A 19,816-nucleotide genomic window follows, 5' to 3' on the forward strand; every position below is an offset into this window, starting at 1 on the left:
ATGCCTGGCAGACACAGAAAGACCTTACCAAAACAGATAAAAAGAAATGACAAAGATAAGGAGGGGGGAATGGAAAATGTTAATCACCTTGATTAAATTGCTGCACACTGTATGAATGTGTTAAAATAGCATAGTGTACCAAATTAATATGTTCAATTAATACTTGTTAAAATTAGAACATAAAATCTTCACAATATTTGAATAATCAACTAGGATTAGAAGATATTTGAATTCCTCACTGTTAATGTAGCTTCATGATTTTACCTTTAAAACTCCAAGAAACATTTAATGTAGCTTAGTTTTATTTATATTTTCTTCCTAAAAATTTTGCAAAGCTTACTTATATGAAGAATTAAATTAATGAATACTTCTATGCCTAATTTATTTCTCAGCATTTTCATCCTTATATGTAATCATGGTCTTGGACTTGAGTGCTGAAACAATGTACAACATTTTACATGTAAGCATTAATTCACTCTTGCATTTCCCACATTATTACCAGATGTATAATTATAGCAAGCTTTGTAGGTGGTGGGAACACAATGGAAACACAAACTAGGAACCCAGTTTTCCTGAAGATGTTGAATTCTTGACAAGAAAGATTGGGACAATAGCAACCAAAACCACATCTGCAGGTATGAACCATTCAAGTGAAAAATTCAGTATCTTAGAAGACTAAGCTAGGTTTGGGGTTGGGCTCTCATGCCCCCTCCCCCCAATGTATTAGGTGATCTCCAACCATTGGAGCACCAGTTGAGATCAGTCCCTTGGTCTCTCTGATAGCATGACATTAGACCAGACAATAAATTCTGGGTGCCAGGTGGAAAACTGCGAGGCTCACTAAAAGATCAATCTTCCATTGGACTGTCTTTAGTCAAAAAGTACAATCTGAAACATATATGAATCTCTCTAAAGATGGTGGACACAACAAGTGGCTTTCATTCCTCATTTTTACAGACATTTGCTTGTGGTTTGCTTATTAGCAGCAATGGGTTTTGAACAAGGGCTTCTTGCACTCTGTCCGTGTTTTGCTTGGTATTGGCATTGGGGATTAAACCAATATCTCTTGCACTCTTTACACAGTATTGTCCCATGGTGCTTGAATACAAATTAAGATATAGTTTTAGAGTCACTAGACTTTTGAGTGGTGTAAAATCCCTGCTTGAAACTTCTGGTGAAAAGTCTTAGCCACCACTGCCATTCCTTTTCTACAATTTCAATAGCAAGCTATAACACCAGGGAGTTGGTGGAAAGTGGTGATTGTTGAAGTTTTCTCTCCTGTACTCTGCAGTGAAGCTATTTGTCACATACTATTACTATGTGATGCCCCCGACAATCAGTCAAACAGCAGAGAAGTATTGGATGATGTGAAGCTTAAGAGAAAGCCGTACTGCTATTTTGTTGAAAAACCATTTTCAAAAGAACAAATTAAAATGGGAGGTATTAATGTGTACAGGGAATCAGGAATTGAACTGCAGATGCTTGCTAGATGCAGCGAGAAGGCATGTAGCTATACAAGTTTGGGGCTATGAAAGGGGATATAAGCATAGTAGTCATGCTGATATTGGGGTTCAAGTTGAAGATCAGTAAATCAAAGAAGCCAGACTCTACTCTCTAGCTCAGGTTGAAAGGGCTGATCCACAAGCTCTTCACCAATCCTCAAACTGCTTCCTCTCCTCAGTGTGGCTGGAGAATGAATGCTTAATTCTCAGTGTGACTGGAGAATGAATGTTGATAATACTGAAGATCCTACTTCTATCTTTTATACCCATATAGTGCTGGGATTAAAGGCATGTGATCTGTTACTCTTTTACACTGATTCAATCTCATGTATCCCTGGGTGGCTTTGAACTCAGAGAGATCCTTCTACCTCTTTATCCTGCATCCTAGGATTAAAGGTGTGAACCACCACCTCGTAACTTCTGGCTGCTGGGATTAGATGTGTGCATGGCTTCTATGGTTTATGGCTTACTTTGCTTTCTGAATTCCCAGCTAAGCTTTAATAAATCATAAATAATATATCACCACAAGCTTTCAATGCCATGGATGAAATATAATTACCATGGTGAGGGAGTAGAAAGAGAATAGAAAGCCAAATACTGAACCCTGCAACATCCCAGCATTTGCAAATCTAACAAGAGAAGGAGCCAGCAAAGGAAAGTTTTGCTAATCAATAGTGTGTTGTCAAAAAGTCAACCCAAAGGACAAGGTTTCAAGTAGGGAATGCCCAATGGTGCCAACAATGCTGTCAGTGAGAGTGAAGAAGAAATGCAGTAGTAATAAAAGCTAACATGTTTATCAAGATCATCTGGCAGGCATTATTTTGAAGATATCCTTGAATTATTCTGTTTAATTCTGACAGGATTCATACTTTGGTAGATATTGTTATTGTCAACATATTACACAAGATGGAATTGTAGAAGAGAATATTTTTAATATATGCTCTATATGCTGTCCAACTATTAAAGATGGAGAGAACTGAAGGCTTAATCAGAACTAGTTCAGTAGTCCATTGTGGGATGGAGTTACCATGAATTGAAAGGAGAAAGTGAGAACATTTAGCTATATGGGGCATGCCCACATAAAACTACAATGTCTAAATATAGATATTTGCTAGATGACTTGTGTTATTAAAATAGCATTGGTAGTTCATTGCCAAAAGTTATTCAGGTGACTGTCTTTCCTACTGATTTATAGACGCTCTAAAGCATATTTGTATTTTCAGGAAGTTAGTGTGTATTAGGGACCAGATTAGGAAATTAGGCTAACTTTTCAAATAAGGTTTAGATATTTATGTCAAATTTCAAGTATGCTCAGACATTGCTCAAGATATATATATATATATATATGTATGTATGTATGTATGTATATATATATATATATATCCATATGAAATGCTAGCTCTGAAACTTGTTAAAAATACTCATTTTTGGGGGCTGGGGTGATGGCTCAGTCAGTTGATTGGTTGTAGCACAAGCATGAGTAGCCAAGTTTAGATTCTTGGCATCCAAGTAAAAGATGAGTATGATCACACATACTTATGACCTTGGTACATGGAAAGCAGAGACAGCAATATGTCCAATAATCATTGGACAACCAGTCCAGTCAAGTGGTGAGTTATGGGTATGTGTGGGATCCCATCCGTAAAGGTTAGGTGAAGAAAATTAGTGGCCTCCGTACACACACATGGACACCTGTATACCAACATGGGAACATATACATATGTTAAACACACAAAATATTTAAAATTTTTCATTTATGGTATGTTGCTTCTATCTGTTTAAAACGAGGTACAAAGCCCTACATAGACCAGGCTGTATGCAATAGAAATGAGGGAAAACAAGTTTGTTTAAAAGATATTTTATGAGAGGACTAGTACATCTTAGCAAAAAGCAGGGATCTGAGATGTTTTTATGGGAAATCTGCCACTTTAAATGATAGCATTTAAGGTAATTAATTAAAATTAATACAACTATTTTGATGATATTTTCTAATGTAAAAAGAACATTTGTTACATGTTTGGTCCGAAGCCATTAATTTTTGACTCCTACTTTGCATAATGGCATCATAACTAGAAAAACAATGGGTTCTTGGGGAAAAATCAAGCTAGGAGTGAAACAAACAAAAGTCCTTGACATAGTTTATCAGAAATGTGAACAGAAGTTGATAGTAAAAAAATAAAATTCATTGGAGAACAAAATGCTTGTATTTCAAGAACTTCAGTGAGAACAGAAATGAAAGGCACAGGTAATCTGCTGTTGCTAGTAGTGGATCCAGGGCAGTATGGAAAAATGTTCATTGTAAGAAAAACCCTGGTACATGGGGTGCAGTGAGGATGAAGCACTGTTCTGAAGTTAAGACACCTGCTCCCAATCTGAGGCAACAGCTGAGGGGATAGCCTTGAGCGGCATCCACTGAAGTGGGAGGAAGTGAGGTCAGCTTATTCTAAGGGAAAGAGAATCTTCCAGAATCAGGTAAATATTTTATTACTCCTTGGCTCATCTCACAGCATATTGCCTAGTTAAAAAGAACCTATCCTAAGAGATGTTATTTGGAACATCATTTTATATAGACTCTTGGCAGTTGAGGTTCTGAAAAATAATGTTATAATCTATCATTTACTTTGGTATGACAGACAAGCTCAAATAAATGCCTCTTTCATCTAAATTTATATAGTGCATATTTCTCCTGGAAAGGTCTTTGGTGTTTGACATCAAGGACGTGTGGAATAGAGGTATTAGCCACATGCAGGGACCAGCTAATTCTTCAATGATTTGAATGTCAGTTAAATTATTTCTTTTGATCAACAATGGCAGCAAGCTCCTTTTGTGTCTGTATCTGGGTAATGAGACATCATTTATACACAGATGGGCCAGAGAAAGCTTGTGTGTCCTTCAAAAACTTGCCAAAAAGACAGCAAAGATATTTTAGTGTACTGGTACTCCAAGGTTATTTATCTTCATGCTTTTAAATAGGAGCTAGGCTAATCTGAGATGGTATCATTCATCAGCCCCTTGTTTGTCTATCAACATAAGTCCACAATGAATACTTAATACATAGCTTCTAGATTAAATGAAGTTATAACAATATAAGAAAAAGTGATAGAATTTCAATTAATTAAAAATTTACTATGAGTGAATAATTTTAACATTACCCAAATGAATAATTTCTTGATCTGTACCTGTTTTGAATAGGTGATTTTTTAGTCTTGTTACTTAACATTCACATGCAAATAATTTTAATAAGAGCATAAGCTCATTAATAAAATGTAGATTAATCCTATAATCATAGACAAATCAGGTATTTGACAGCTAGTACTGTGTTAATTGTGCCACAGAAATATTCAGTTTGCAAAATAATCGTTCTTAGTCCTAATGCCATACACAAAGACCCATATAATTTAGACCATCCATTTCTATATCTCAAAGACCCATCATGGTTTATAATGTCTCTCTTTCACACACACACACACACACACACACACACACACACACACACACACACACATGTATGTATAATATTATATATAAGAGATTGCAATTCCTCTGGGTATTCCAAACCTCATTGTTTACGTCTTTTAAAATGTTTTTATGTATATGCATGCTTTGCCTGTGTGCTTATCTGTACATTATATCTGGGCAGTACCTGTGGAAGCCTAAGAGGACATCAGACTTCCCTGCTGCTGGAGCTACAGACAATTGTGAGCAGTCATGTGGTTGCAGGGAATCAGACCCTATCCTGGGAGGGCAGCCAGTGTAATTTTAACCACTGAACCATGTGCTCAGTCCTCATCAGTTATGTCTCAATGCGAAGTTTACATTGGTGGAACTATCAGCTTCGTGTATCTTCCTTCTTTTTACCAAAGACAGGTCAATGGTACTAAAAAGGGAATGACCAGACAAAGCATATTGAAACTGAATTATTTGACCAGGAAATCAGAGGCCAGAAAAGTAATTTGTCTAAGTTTGCACAGTGAATCGATGGCAAGGCTGCAACTAGAATCCTTCATTGGTGTTACTTGCTTTTTACTGTATTAATAGACTTTCAGATCTATAATAGACTCTCACAAACGATATCCAGGAAATAGTCAAGAACTGCAAGTAAGACTTTGATATTCCCTTCATCAGCTTAAAATACTACTCTGTCCTTTTCCTCAATGAAGGAAAGAAAATAGACAATGAAATCAAAGAATGTCATAAATCCTATGTTACTTTCGAACTATTTGTGTTTTTTGTTTTTTTAACTAAAAGGCTGTTGAAATTCTGGCATTGCTGTCATTGGATAATGAGTCCACTTGTCCTACCCTGAGCCTCAATTATCATTATGCTAGTAAATCCCATGGGTATTTGTCTTCTTTTCTCTCCTTGCCTCTGGCTTGTATTGCTGCAAACACAAACCTCACTGCTGATATAGTGACATGTGAAGAAGATGGCTTGCTTACTACAAGGAGATAAGAACCCAGGCAAATTAGTGTAAGCAGGGTGGCTCTGTTTAAATTCACAAAATGTCATTTAGTTAAACTGTGTTTCCATTTACAACTGTTGTTCTGATGCTGTTATATTTTAGAAAAACAATGTGAAATATGCATAATGCAGTACCACAGATATGTTTGAGAATATAAAGTAATGACTCTCTGGGTTTAATTTTGACATTGATTAGACAAAGCTCAATGCATTAGTACAGACATTAAATCATCTCACCAGCACACCTGAATGTCTGCAATTTATAGACATTATGCTAATTTTTATTAATCCAAGGAGCACTATAGAGTGTTATTTGCTTGATAAGTATTTATCACAAGTCCACAGAGGAAGCTGCTTGCTTAATACTTCTGGCTTTGTTAATCATTGCCAATGTTACCTAGTCATCACCTAACTTCTGTTATTGGTTCAGTGACTGTGGGAAGGGATTTGATAGAGAATTGGTCTCCAAGGGACCAAAAATAACACATCTGGCTACTCAGGGCACCCGTATGACAGTATTGCTGGGCAGTGGGACATCAGTGACAGCAGATCCCCTTCATAATGCTTTATGTTTTAGAGAATAACATAGATGTCACATGAAAAAATTGGAAGCAAGAAAATAACTTAATTTAATATGTGAGTGTGCAGCCTACAGATACAGCCAGCCATGAAGGGACAAACAGCAACAAACTGTGATTGCATGGACAATAACAATTAGTAACATCAACTATTGGAACACATTGTGGAAGAATTGTCACAGAAGCCCTTTCAGAAGTGACCTTAGCATCTATCTCCCTGACTCCAAGCATGCCCTGCTTTCATTTGCTCTCACCAGAGCAGGCCTGGGAGAGGTTGGAAAGTTAACAGTGTCTTCAGAGTTGTAATCTCTTTACCTATTGACACTGTTGCTTTTAGCTTGCCCATTACTTCCTAGTTCCGGACAATTTATTCTTTAATCTCTTCAGGAAAAGGGAGCTAGGTAAGAACAAGAAGGATTAAAAGCCTGGAAAATAGATTCAGTTTTCTTCTCAAAACAAACAAACAAACAAACAAAAAAAAACTGCACGCTAGTTAATCCGAGAAACGTATACCCCAACAGAAAAATTTAAGACCACAACAGTGAAGGAGACAATTGAATCAAATGTATGTGCATGTGAAAGTGGGTGTGTTGTATGTGTGTGTGATGTATTTGTGTGCACATGGGTGTTTGTGTGAGTGTGTGTGTGAATGTGAGTGTTAGATTGGAGGTTTTCTATTTTGATACGTGGCAAATCTTCAGCTTAATGCCTCATCCTCAACTTTGTGTCCTGGTTGACCTGTGTTTTCTTCATGGCCAATTCACCATGGCCAGATGGCATTTTGTATGGAGTCATTTCTTTCAGAGTGTGTGTCTTATCATATTTCACAGTAGCTTTTACTTCAGAGACACACTAATAATTTGGAGGTAAAAAGATAATCATTATTTACTCAAAGACTTCAAATAAGACTGTAATATAGACATTAAAGATAAAACTGAAGCTATATAAGCATCCTCACAAATTAATGTTGAACAAATCATGAAAAATAAGCTTTTGTTTATTTCCCCTAATCCTACTAGATTCTCTGGAAAAAGAATAAGCCAGAACTTAGAGTTTCCTTTTTATTATTCCAAACTTACGAAGGCAACTAGAATGGTAGAGAGGGAAATACACACAATGAGACTGTCCTGTATATCTATCTCCTTGGCCTCTTGTTTTATTTTTCTCTGTTTCTTGTCAATTCAGATGCACCATTTAAAAACTGTGTAAGAATTTTCACATTCACAAGAAATATAAAGCTTCGCATAATAACCACTCATAATAAAATAATATATGTGAAATTACTGTTTTTTCTGCCTTAATTGTTTATTCTATTCTTATTTCCTCTCTCCCCTTCTTCCTCTCACTCTTGCTGAGTCACTTCAAAGTGTACTGCAGGTGTCCTGGAATGGCTGCTTATTCATCAGTACCTATATATCTTTCCAACATGATCCTCTATAGCCCTTGTCATTCCTGATGAATTTAGCAACATTTTTCAAACACATACTAATATCCACTGACTACTAAAACATCTTCAAGTGTTTTCCAGTTGCTATTAATTGTTCTGGAATGTCTACTTAATTATACACTACATACTAAATTTGAATATCATAATCTAGAACAATGTTTCTTTCCATACTTAAAAAATTACATTGCCTTTCTGAAGAAGCATAGCTTGATAGTTTCTTCATGTTGTCATTTATTTTTAGCTTTATCTTCTGGCACATGTTATAAAGGACTCACCAATATTGCCCACATTGTATGAATTATGAAAAACAGATGTCATGAAACCAGTATCACTCAATTCTTAAGACAATACAGAGATATTAACAACACCATTTTAGTAAGAAATATAGATGAGAGGAGTTTACTCAGTGAGGTCACATGCTGTCTGTATTTTTCCCTTTATCTACACCGAAACAATTTCTTGTCAAGTACTATAGAGTCAAACTTGGAAGGTATTTGATTTTAAATGTGAGAAATAAAGTCCCAGAGATATCAGTTATGTGACATGCCTAATTATGTAGTTACTTAGCACATAATTTCTACACATTAAAAGCACATTTTTAACAGTATTTATAAAGGGTGGTCTACATGACAACTTAAGGTCCATGACAATTTTCTTTTTCATAGTTACCCATTTTTATGTATCTTGATTAATGCAATATAACCTTTGATAACATTGTTTATTTTAATTAAAACATAGATTAGTTCATTTAAAAAACAATTTATAGGAAAACACTACAAAATAATGATATACAGTATTAAATTGGGAAAGAAGGGGAAAAACCAGGGGGATGGAAGGGAAGGATTGTCCATAGAAGCTGTCTTAGTGTTAATTCATGTCAATATAACTCATGCATGAAACAAACTGTATAGATTCATAATAATGAGTATAACTTAAGTACAAATTCATTAATTCTGGGTTGAAATAAGAGCCATGGTGCTCTCATCTATGTGATGAGTGAGTTATCTGCCTGTAGGCAGACCTTGAAATTAAAACAACGAAAGCCATTTAAATGATTCCAAGGTTTAATAACTTCAGGCAAAGCACATGAAGTTCATCCATCTTCAGAGCAGTGCTAGCCTTGACACTCAATGGGATCTTTATAGTGAAGTACTGCTATCCAAGCTTTCATATTACTTAAACTTTACAAGACCAATTCACTCTTCTGCTTGACTACTCCTGCTCACATTCAATATTGTAAAGTCACATCTGACCAGATATTCTGCCCTTTAAAGAACTATTAGCTATATTTTCTCCAAGCCTTTATGTAACGGATATAGAATGTAACTCAGTTACTTTCACTACTCCTATGTCTAATTCATGGTAGGCTCCAAATAATGGCAGTCTTGGCTGCTAGGGAATTTGCCTGAATTTCTGTCCTTTTGTTCATTGTACACAGTTTCTTCCATACCACTTAGCTGTTTGTTCTCTCTCAGACTCTCAGAACAGATAAAATTTTGCACATATAATGACATGGAATGTATGAAATCCCTGAATTGAAACCACCACATTACTCCTTTAATAGCCTCCAGCCCTGCCCCTGGCAAATGATGGTGCCTGTCCTGCCCCACCTTCAGAACTACACTTGCCAGTCACTTCATGTAGTCTCAGCCTCTCTTCGCCAAGCAGTTACTTAGGCATTAGAACAGGACATAGATTATGTAGGAGAATCTGTTTCAACTCCTGGTGGTCTAGCTTTGGCTATAACCCCTGAAGAAGTTTCCAAGATACCCAGTGCTCTACACTATATTATGTTTTAGCTTACGTAGGTTAAAATGTCATTCAAAAGACCACCAGCATGGGCTGAAGATATGGCTCAGTAGTTAAAAGAATGTACTGATCTTCCAGAGGATCTGAGCTGAGTCTCAGCACCCACATGGGTTCACAACAACCTGTAACTCCAGCTCCAGGGATTCTAATACCTCTGTCCTCTGTAAGTACTGTACTCACATCCAGACACATACACTTAACTAAAAAAAAAATAAAAACCTAACAATTTTCAATTCAGAGAAATTATTGTCCATTCATATAATGGTGTATTACCGAACAAGTGACAAAGAATAAACTCCTAGTGTGTGTAGGAACAAAGATCCATCTTAGGTACACCATACTAGAACAAAGAAGCCTGACTCAAAAGACCACATGCCCATACAGTTAAGTTTATATATTATTTTGGAAAGACAAATTATGACAGATATTAATTTTTATCACTATGTGTAAGAGAAAATGGATGGTAGAGACGACTTCCTATACAGGAGCAGGAAAAAAACATTGGTTGTAGTGAAGCTATGCAACTATATAGATAGGTTTACCAAAGTTTCTATAATGGTGTACATTAAAAGGGCAAAATACAGAATATAAATGCTAAAACAAAGCCCACTTATACAAACATACTTAAATATACCTGCACTATTGATTCATGAGCTACACTGAACTCACAGTAATTAAGTTACCAGCATCTATGTGCCCTCACTCCAATGGCCTGAAAATAAAATGAGTTGAAATAGTAGATGAACACATCATCTTCCTGGAGCTTCCCTCTACTGGGGCTATGAATTAAATCATGGGATGAGCCTGAAACTGTATGTGTCCAGGGAAGGCCATAAATGAGAGACTAGAAAAGAGACCCAGTCCTTAGAAAATTTTTATAAATTTGGTACGGGAATCTCAGACTTCCAGTTGTGAAATGCTAAAATATGATAGCACAAAACTGGGCACAAGAACCCTGTGTTCTGAGCTTTTGGTCAGGGCTGAACTTTGATCAATCAGTGATGTCCTTATTTGTTCTGCAACTAGAAATTACACAGTGACTCACTAACTTCCCAGAAGTGTCCATGGGTCAATCCTGAATGACCTCCTTTGAATGATGGGAACTGAATCCCAGAGAACCACACACAAAGAAACTCGCCCCAACTAAAGAAATATTTCTCCCAAATGAAGACAATCCATCACGTGGGAGGCAACCATTGTCATCCATTGCAAGTCGAGCTTTAGGCAATGCCTATCCCATTGCATTCCTGCAGTATACCCAGTAAATAATCTTTCTATCTCAGTCCACTTACTGAATTCATTCACAGTCTGAGAATCTTGTCACTGCTACCATAGTGACTGAATTATACAATAATGCATTTTGATAATTGTCCTTTTATTTGTATTGAAGAAAAAGTGTATAGGTAGTGTTCCATGATCTACCATGGTATTGGAGAGCTTGAACATAATGTTTCCTGCTTCCTTACCCCACCATTAGCATGCTGATATGTGCTAATATGTTACAAAATAAGGACTTCAAGATTCTTCCATAGTGATTAAAAGTCATTGTATTTGGCTATGAAATAATTTTACTATTATCATCTCACAGAATCGTTTTGTAAAGAGACACAGGGCTAATTCTTACCATGTGTGTTCAGTTGTTTTAACTTCCCTCACTAATATGTTATTAGCAGTCATAGAAGGAAGAAAGGGACAACTGTGTTTTTCTTGATATATATGTCCTTGCTGTTTGGTCCCTGAAGAAGAGGAATGTGTTCTCTTCGAACTCATCCCTAATAAACATTTCCTACTTGGCAATAGTTTTATCTCAATGTAATGATATTGCTGAAAACATGTTATCCTACCTTAAAGTTCTTGTTGTGAAATGATAGAGAAACCTTGACTCCTAATACCAGGTGTATTGTGATATCAGCAGGATAGAGCAGGTGGGTAAATACACTGGTACTGTTGAATGCAAAGGTTCTTGTGGGATGGAGGGGAGGAGCAGATTAATTGGGGGAGCAACAGGAATGATCCATGGAGGGCTTAGTTTAGAACAAGGACAATTGTTCTTAATCTATTTTTATGTATTTATTATTTAATTCTAAAAAATATCTTGATATGCCTAGAATGCACTTCATTATAACAGCAAAAGAAAAAGTTATAGTACTTACTAAAATATAGTTTTTTATTCTCATCATGACCAACTGTCTGTTTCCTTTCGAATTTTGTCTTTTTCCTAACCCCTTTACTTTAGTTTCACTTGAGCTGAAAATTGTTCCTTTCAAAATGAAATTGCTTTGGAGTTTTCCACAAATATTGCCACCATTTCAACTTTTAAATCCCTGTAGTGAGGACACATACACAGACACATAGGTGTGTACGCATAAGTACAAACACACACACACACACACACACCTGCAGACATATTGAGACACAGATGCCTTGATGTTTTCTATTACCCAGTGTGATGTCATATTTACATGATCCCCTTTCAAGCAAAAATCAAATAGTACTATAGTTACAACTACACTCATTGATTTTCTCAATGTACCTCTATCATACATCCAAGATAATTTTTTAAGTCAATGGCCAAGCATTACAGAATTTAAATGGGAGTCAGAAAGAAGAGTCAGTATCCGGAGATTACAAAGAAGAAAATTAATGACAAACAAATGGATGAGCTATAGTTTGGAAGATATCATATCATGTGTTTAATCACAGCATTGATCTGAAGGCCTCTTTTGACAAGGAAAATGTTGTTAGTGAATTTCTTCTAAATGTAAAATACATATCACTGCGAAGTTTGCTTTGATTTACTGTTTAATACTGAATTCTTCTTCAGGTGTTTATCTGTTTTATGTTTTCGGTTTGCCTTTTAAACAGTCATGCTATGTGTGTACCATTGTGTTTTTCACTGCAGTAAGTACTGATTGGTTAGGGGCGCTGTTTCAGCCATTTGGGTAGTTACTTAAAAGCATTTCACGTAAAGGAATTCTAAAGCTGCTGTAAAAAGGGCTGAACCATACAGGTCAGAGTAAGTATGGCCAGACAAGACTGACTCAAAGGTCAGCCAGCCACGCTCTCACTTCTATGGCATTTTGTGGCCTTTGGTGTTCCAGACTGGTCTACACTTCAAAAAGCTCTTTAGTGCATGACTTGGGTTTTAAATTATTTGAAAGGAGAAGATAGATGGGTTCACATATTTCCGTTTTACTTGTACTTTTAATGTGTATAGCTATACAAACCTTTCTGAAATCCAGGGTGCCTCTGTGACAAGTTACTTGTAAAGAATAAAATAAAATTTATGCCCTTCATAGTGCATTTGTGGAATGTATTCCTAATTAGGCTCAGCACTCTGTTCTCTACAGGGTTAAATTTGGCCCAGAGAACAGTAAATACTGATGTACTGTAACTGGTTGATCAGTTGGGATTGAAGAAACTTTATTCAGTTACTCAGTAATTAAAAAATAAATGGGATTTATAGGTTATTTTCCAATAATAAATATTATCTATTTCTCATTAGCAGTCTTCATATGATATAATGCAAATAGCACACTAAAGCAAATAAAGTGTTGCAAAAGAACAAATCAAAAGAAAGATGAAACTGTCTCTAATCCCATTTCAGCATGGCCAAACATGGACTCAGCTTCAATCAAGTTGGGAGGCAATATTTTACGCAGGATATAAACTTGGGTTGGGAATGAGCCAGACCTAGAGGAAAATCTAGTTTATGATTTCTAGCTGACCTTAGTCAAGGAATACATGCACTCATTTACAACATAATTCAAATAACCCTCACTAGTCCAAGAGGTTGTTTTGAATGCCAGATGAAGTCACATAACTGTACTGAAGTGGCATGTAAAATAATGGAATCGTTTTGACTTTCCTTTTAATTATTTTGACGATGAATGTCCAGTTGCAGTTTTCAGTGATGTCCTGTGTGTTGTCTTAAGTTCCTTGGAAGAGCTGTTATGGGGCAAATTAAAGACATTTGATAGATCAAGGTCTGCTTTTGATACATTCCAATGTAAATGTCAAGAGAAAGGTGACAATTTAAAGGAATTAGAATGGAAGGACTGAGGAAATGGGCAAAGCCCTTCCCGTGAAAACAAGAAGACCCAAGGCCACACCCCAGACTCACACAATGAGTTCTGGATTCAGCTTTGCAAGTCTGCTCTCCCACTCTACTATTGTATGGAAGGAGCTGAGGTAACAGAATCCCCAGAAGCTCCTAAATCGGTGGCTCGAATTGCCAAACTGGAAAAGGCAAAGGCCAAAGAACTCGCCACTAAACTGGGTTAAATGTACACTCACTGCTAAGTTTTCTGTACATAAAATACAAATTTATCTTCCATCAAAAAAAAAAAAAAAAAAAAAAGAAAGAAAAAAGAAAAAAAGAAAGTCAGCTCTCCCGGGGTATGCAGTGTGTGGAACAACAAAGTAGAAAGTGAAGACAGACATGTGAGGTTGTTGCTGCCTTCTGTGCATATTCTATGTCACATATGTTTGCCTAGACTCTAACTGTAAACACGCATGCATGAACACACACACACACACACACACACACACACACACACACACACTTTGGAAAACCTGGGAGAAGAAACATCTCTCCCAACCAACCCATCTCCTATCTTATTTTTGGATCCCCATTGTCCCTGAAAGACACTGAGGTCACTGTAGGTCCCATGACTTTGTTGGAGAAGTTATTTGCTTAGCCTAAGCCATTTAACTAGTAGGTCCTTAAAACCTGTTTCAAATGAATCTTCCCCTTGCATACTTCCTGAAAAAAGAGCCTACATTGCTTCACTGGTGGTCTGATAGCAGTTAATAGTAACTATCATTATTTAAATTCTGCTGAGCATTATACTTACTTATCTTCATGCTTTATCTTCCCTAAAAGTTATGAGTTAATATAGTGTGTCCCTCATGTCCAATGAACCTTTCCTTCTAGAAAGTGTTCATGGATGGAATTCAATTATTTGTAGCCAATTAATTAGTTTTACTTTTGCTAAAATATTCTTAAATTTTCTGAGTCAAAGATGCTCTCAGTTGTAAGATGCAACATCTTTTCTTATGTGTCAGTTGAGTGTACAAATGTATATATTTTGCAACTAAAATAATATGAAAAAGACAAATCCTAAATGGTGACTCACAGAGGATGCTTTAGTTGGCAAGTCATAGGAGGCTCAAATAAGAATGAATTAAACACTAATAGCTGTAATTTTTCATCTGTGTGTTTGCTTAACTGAGTGATTCAGAATCATTAGTATCTTGGTCATTTAACACACTTTTGGGGGTATTAGCTTTTGTCCCCATACTTTCAAAGATGTAGCTCTATATTGCATTCATATCTACAGGCAACACTGGCTCACAATATCCTACAATGAGAGACATGGATTTTTCATTTCTATTTATCAGTGGGAAAAATCTATCTTAACACTTACCCTAGTTGACTAGTCTTCATGCTTCTTTGGCCAGAGTTGGTCCACATAACTATTCCAAGTCAATCCTGGGTAGAAGAGATAAAACATCTTGTTAGATATAGTGGTTCAAATTCCAAACCACTGGGGTGGAGATAGGGTGTCTTTCCCAGAAATATCTCCACAACACTGAATTGCTGCTAACCAGAAAGGACATCAATTTCAGAAGGTAACCACCATTTATGTTCTATGTTCACTTACATTTCTGCTATATCTCTATTTTTCTAGTCTGTTCTGTGATAAAGTAAAATGGTCTTTGTTATTCAGTAGCTTAATGTTAACTAGTTTAAAAAAATCTACTAAACCTTGCTTATAAGTTACCTTATTTAATATACAGTTAGTTTATTAATGGCGAGGTCATGGTTATCAGAATGTAATGCACGTCTGGCAAAACTTGGTGCCAAGTGTATATGTCAAGTATTGCAGACTTATTTTTTATATTGTAGCCTCCATAATGAAATTTTAGTCTCTGTCTTCTGGAAAAAAAAACTCATTCTAGGAGCAGACACCTCTCTTTCTGTGTTGCTATGGTTTATGTCTGAAATATGTTCAACAGGCTCTTGGGACTGAACATTAAATCTTTAGGCAGTGTGTTTTGAGAGGTAGTGAAGACTTCTGGAAGTGGGGTCTTTGCAGTAAGAAGTGTATAATTAGACTGGGGGTACTTAAAAGCTCTAATGTGTACTTTACTGTAATTCAGTCTCCCTCTGCTTCATGACCAACAGAGATATATGCATGCATTCTCTTGCTTCTGGTGACACAACCATAAACCATGATACCCTTCTTGCCATGATGTACTATGTGCTCTCAAACCATGATTCCAAACAAGTCCTTTCTCCCTTAATTTGTTTCTTTTTAGTATGATTATTTCTATATTATTTCAACTGAGCTAGAATTACATCACTTTCTCCCTACCAAGCCCTTCCAGATACTTTCTCCCAAGCACCCCCCATCCCTCCCTCTTTCGAGTTGATAGACTATTTTTATCTGATCATTATTATAAACACATGTGTATTACAAATATTGGGAAATAAAGTATGCTGAGTCCATTTTTACTAGTGGTGTGTATATGGTTCCAGTGCACTCTGCATTGTCAACCAATAATGGGGCTCACATCTATGAGAGACTAATTCTCTTTCATCCTCTGTATGCAGCGAGAGTGCTGGTTTTCTTCAAATCTAGGAAAAGAATCATCAATAACTGAATCTGCCAGCTCCTTGAGTTTCAACATCCCAGCCTTTAAAACTCCAAGAGACAAATACCTGCTGTGTCAACCTAATCAGAAAGACAAACAAACCAAACATAAACCAACTAGTTTTCACTCAAAGTACTTCATTTCAGACATGATTCTTTATGCACTCCCAAGCCAAAACAGGGCCCTCCTGCTAACATCTCTCAGAACACTCTTTTTTCTATCACTGAATCTGATTAATATCCAGGAATAAATTATTTTACGTATCTATCACTGTCAGTGGATTTCAAGCTTTGTGCAGGAGGAACCATTCACTTTTTTTTTTTTTTTTTTTTTTAATCACAAATTGTGTGTTTGCCCTTTCCTTTGTGCCTGGTAGCTGAAGACTCTAAAATTATATTAGCCCCCCAATGGTATGAATGAATGAATGTTTTAAAGGATTAACTATTTTTTAACAACATAAAAACTACTTGCAGTAGATAATTAATGCCTGAAAAAGCTGACTTAAGATAAACCATCAATCCTTTGCACAGCCTCTGTGGATAAACTGGTGATAGTCCTCTTCAAAATGTAGTGTGACACAAATACTGTGGGTGTCAGCTTGTATTGGCCGTTTCTCATAACTAATAAGTATCGCCCCTGCTAAGTAGCTAAGGTTAAGATTTTCTAAGAGAAAATGATAGAATTTACTTGATTTCACATCCAAGTTTTATAGTATTGCATGCAACTTAGTTATTGAACATATTGCTAGATGCTAAAGTAGACAATGACAATGATGCATAATCCAATAATATCACATTGTAACCCTCTGGGAAACAACAGTATTCCTACATGTTGGAGGCAGCACACAAAAGCATGCCAGAAACTATGGAAGGTATCTCTTTTTGTAATCACAGAAACTGTTCAAACTGCAAATTACTTTTTAATTTGTTATCTTCGTCAATCTGGCTAATTTCCCCCCTTCAGTGACAATTCCAGGGGCTAGGGAGAATACAGTGCAATGCCTATGCAGGTTTATGTCCTTATAAATACCTTTTCGATACACAAGTTTTCTCTCAAAAGTAGTTATTATGTAGGCGCTCCACTGTGTGTTGAATGAAAGGGAGACCTGGTCCCTGCCCTCATGCACTTAGTATCCAGTGCCCTGTAGTGTGAGGTGATTATACATGATTACACATAATTACACATAATTATCTAATTGCAAATTGTGATATGCACTAGAAAATAAGATAAAGGTGCTAAGAGGGCATTCAGTGAGGGTGGGACATGGAAAAGGAAATACATTTCCGTTTGGAGCTATATTTGTAAGTATCACCAGAGCCAGGTTTAATTTAAAGCCATAGGAGAGTGTTGATTCTGAATAAGCACACTTAAAATGGGAGACACAAAACAGAAACTTCTCACATATACTTCAGGGAACTGCCACTAGTCGTTTACAACTTGTTATAGCATTCAACATTATCACATTCTAAATTCCATGAATGCATACAACACAATTAGAAGGGAGAAGAAACCAGCCTGCCCACGTCAACAAAAATGTCATGCATCATCACATTCTCATTTCTATAGAAATATCTTTGTCAAAAATAATGATTAGTGTGCACTTTTGAATATTTTTAGGGATTCAGGAGTATTAGCATGTGGTCGTACCACTAGGCTTTGAGATTTTGAGAGAGTGTTAAGTGTTGTAAACATTGCACTTTTCCATTTGGTCGACGTGTCTGGAATTGATAGTGCCTATGTCATTTGCTTTGGGGATATGTCCATGAAGACCATGTTGGAAAGGGAACACACATGCCTTCTTAAAGCATGAACGAGTATCAATTAGTAAAATCCTGAACAATTTGAATGTTGAAATAACAATTAAAGTGCATTTTAGAGAATAAAAAATTATTCAGGAATACCTCATTACAAAATAAAGAAATCAAGAGGACACAAGGAAATCTGTCTGTTACAGTAGGATGCCAATTAATACATGAGCAAGATGCAGGTAGGAAAATATTGGTTACCATCTTGCTAATAATTTAGGCAAAAGTAGTGGGTACAGTCCATGAGTAGCAGAGTACTAATATTGTGTCAAAGTATTTCCTAAGATTCATAAAAATAAGTAGCAGCAGAAATGTATTGATACCCATTTTGAATCAAATCTTCAACATTAACATCATTATTTAAACCACAAAGTGCTATCCTTTGCTTTCTCATGCACTGAGAAAAGTATAATTGTGTACTAAACTGAAAACCAACTAAAAAATGTTCTGGAAAACAGGAGAAAGCAGCAACAAAACTAACAAATCACAATGAAAGACCCATGAAACAAAATACAACATATGCCATTGGATTGGTCTACACCAGAAAAATATTATTGTTTAATGGATACCATTGAAATTTGAAAAAGATTTGAAGATTAGACAATAAAGTGAAATCCTCTTCCTTTTTTTGTTTTAGGTGCTTTGGGATCAAGTCTACTTGTATTCTGCTTCTGAGATACAACTTCAAACCAGTTATTTTCTCAGTTTTGTTTTGTATTTTGCGATTTTTAAGAAAGCTGTTGTCAGACTAGCATCCTTGCCTGTCCTACCTCTGTTCTTACTTGCTGTAACTGCTCCATGTGAGACTTAAGCACTGGTTATGTGACCTTGTCTCCACAATATCCTGACCCACCCCACCTCTGATTTCCCTTGCTATATCAGCTGCATCTCTAATGTCACTTTAGCCTAGTTCCACAATAGAGTTGTGCGGCACAGCCTCTTTAGCCACTGTATGTGGTCCCTCCAGCCATGGTCCTAGGAAATGTCACTGATTATGGCTGCCATGCCTCACCTTTAGACCTGCACTACCCAGCCGCTTTACGCTGTCTGCAGCCATTCTGTCTGGAGGCATGGTATGTTAAAAACTCCTTAAAAAAAAAAAAAACTAACATACGGACTGCAGATGCCAAGTTATGTTCATAAAACAACAAACAATATGAAAGTTAGAAAAGAATGCATCATCTCCAAAAATCACTATAGTAATGTCATATAGTGAGAAACACACACACACACACATACACACACACACACACACACACACACACACACACCTTTTTAAAGAAAAATTATAAACATGGTCAGAGAGTTCAGGCATTCAAATAGAATATAAACAACTGAATGAAAAAATGGACAGGAGAAAAAAATGAAGTTAGAAAATGAAAGGCAAACAACTGATTGAAACAATAAGAACAATTCAGAATATGAAAATTCATTATAAAGATAGAAATACTAACAAAACCCAAACACAGTAGAACCAGGGAATTATAAGCTCACTAAGTCTTAATAAGGGCTCTTTGGCCTCATAATGGATTATAGAGAGGGCATAATATCAGG

The 19,816-nt window shown here is 36.3% G+C and overlaps 1 long non-coding RNA gene across 1 annotated transcript in view; it reads right to left on the minus strand.

Annotated features, from left to right (window-relative positions):
* The window catches only part of LOC127222101 (uncharacterized), a 152,394-nt gene extending 137,118 nt beyond the window's left edge, over positions 1–15,276 (minus strand). The window contains exon 1 of the long non-coding RNA XR_007834525.1: positions 15,227–15,276. This is a non-coding gene — a long non-coding RNA (uncharacterized LOC127222101). The remainder of the gene's footprint in view (positions 1–15,226) is intronic.
* Positions 15,277–19,816: the final 4,540 nt, after the last annotated feature.

The sequence above is a fragment of the Phodopus roborovskii genome, unplaced genomic scaffold (genome assembly GCF_943737965.1).
Source record: "Phodopus roborovskii unplaced genomic scaffold, PHOROB, whole genome shotgun sequence".
NCBI classification, from domain to species: domain Eukaryota; kingdom Metazoa; phylum Chordata; class Mammalia; order Rodentia; family Cricetidae; genus Phodopus; species Phodopus roborovskii.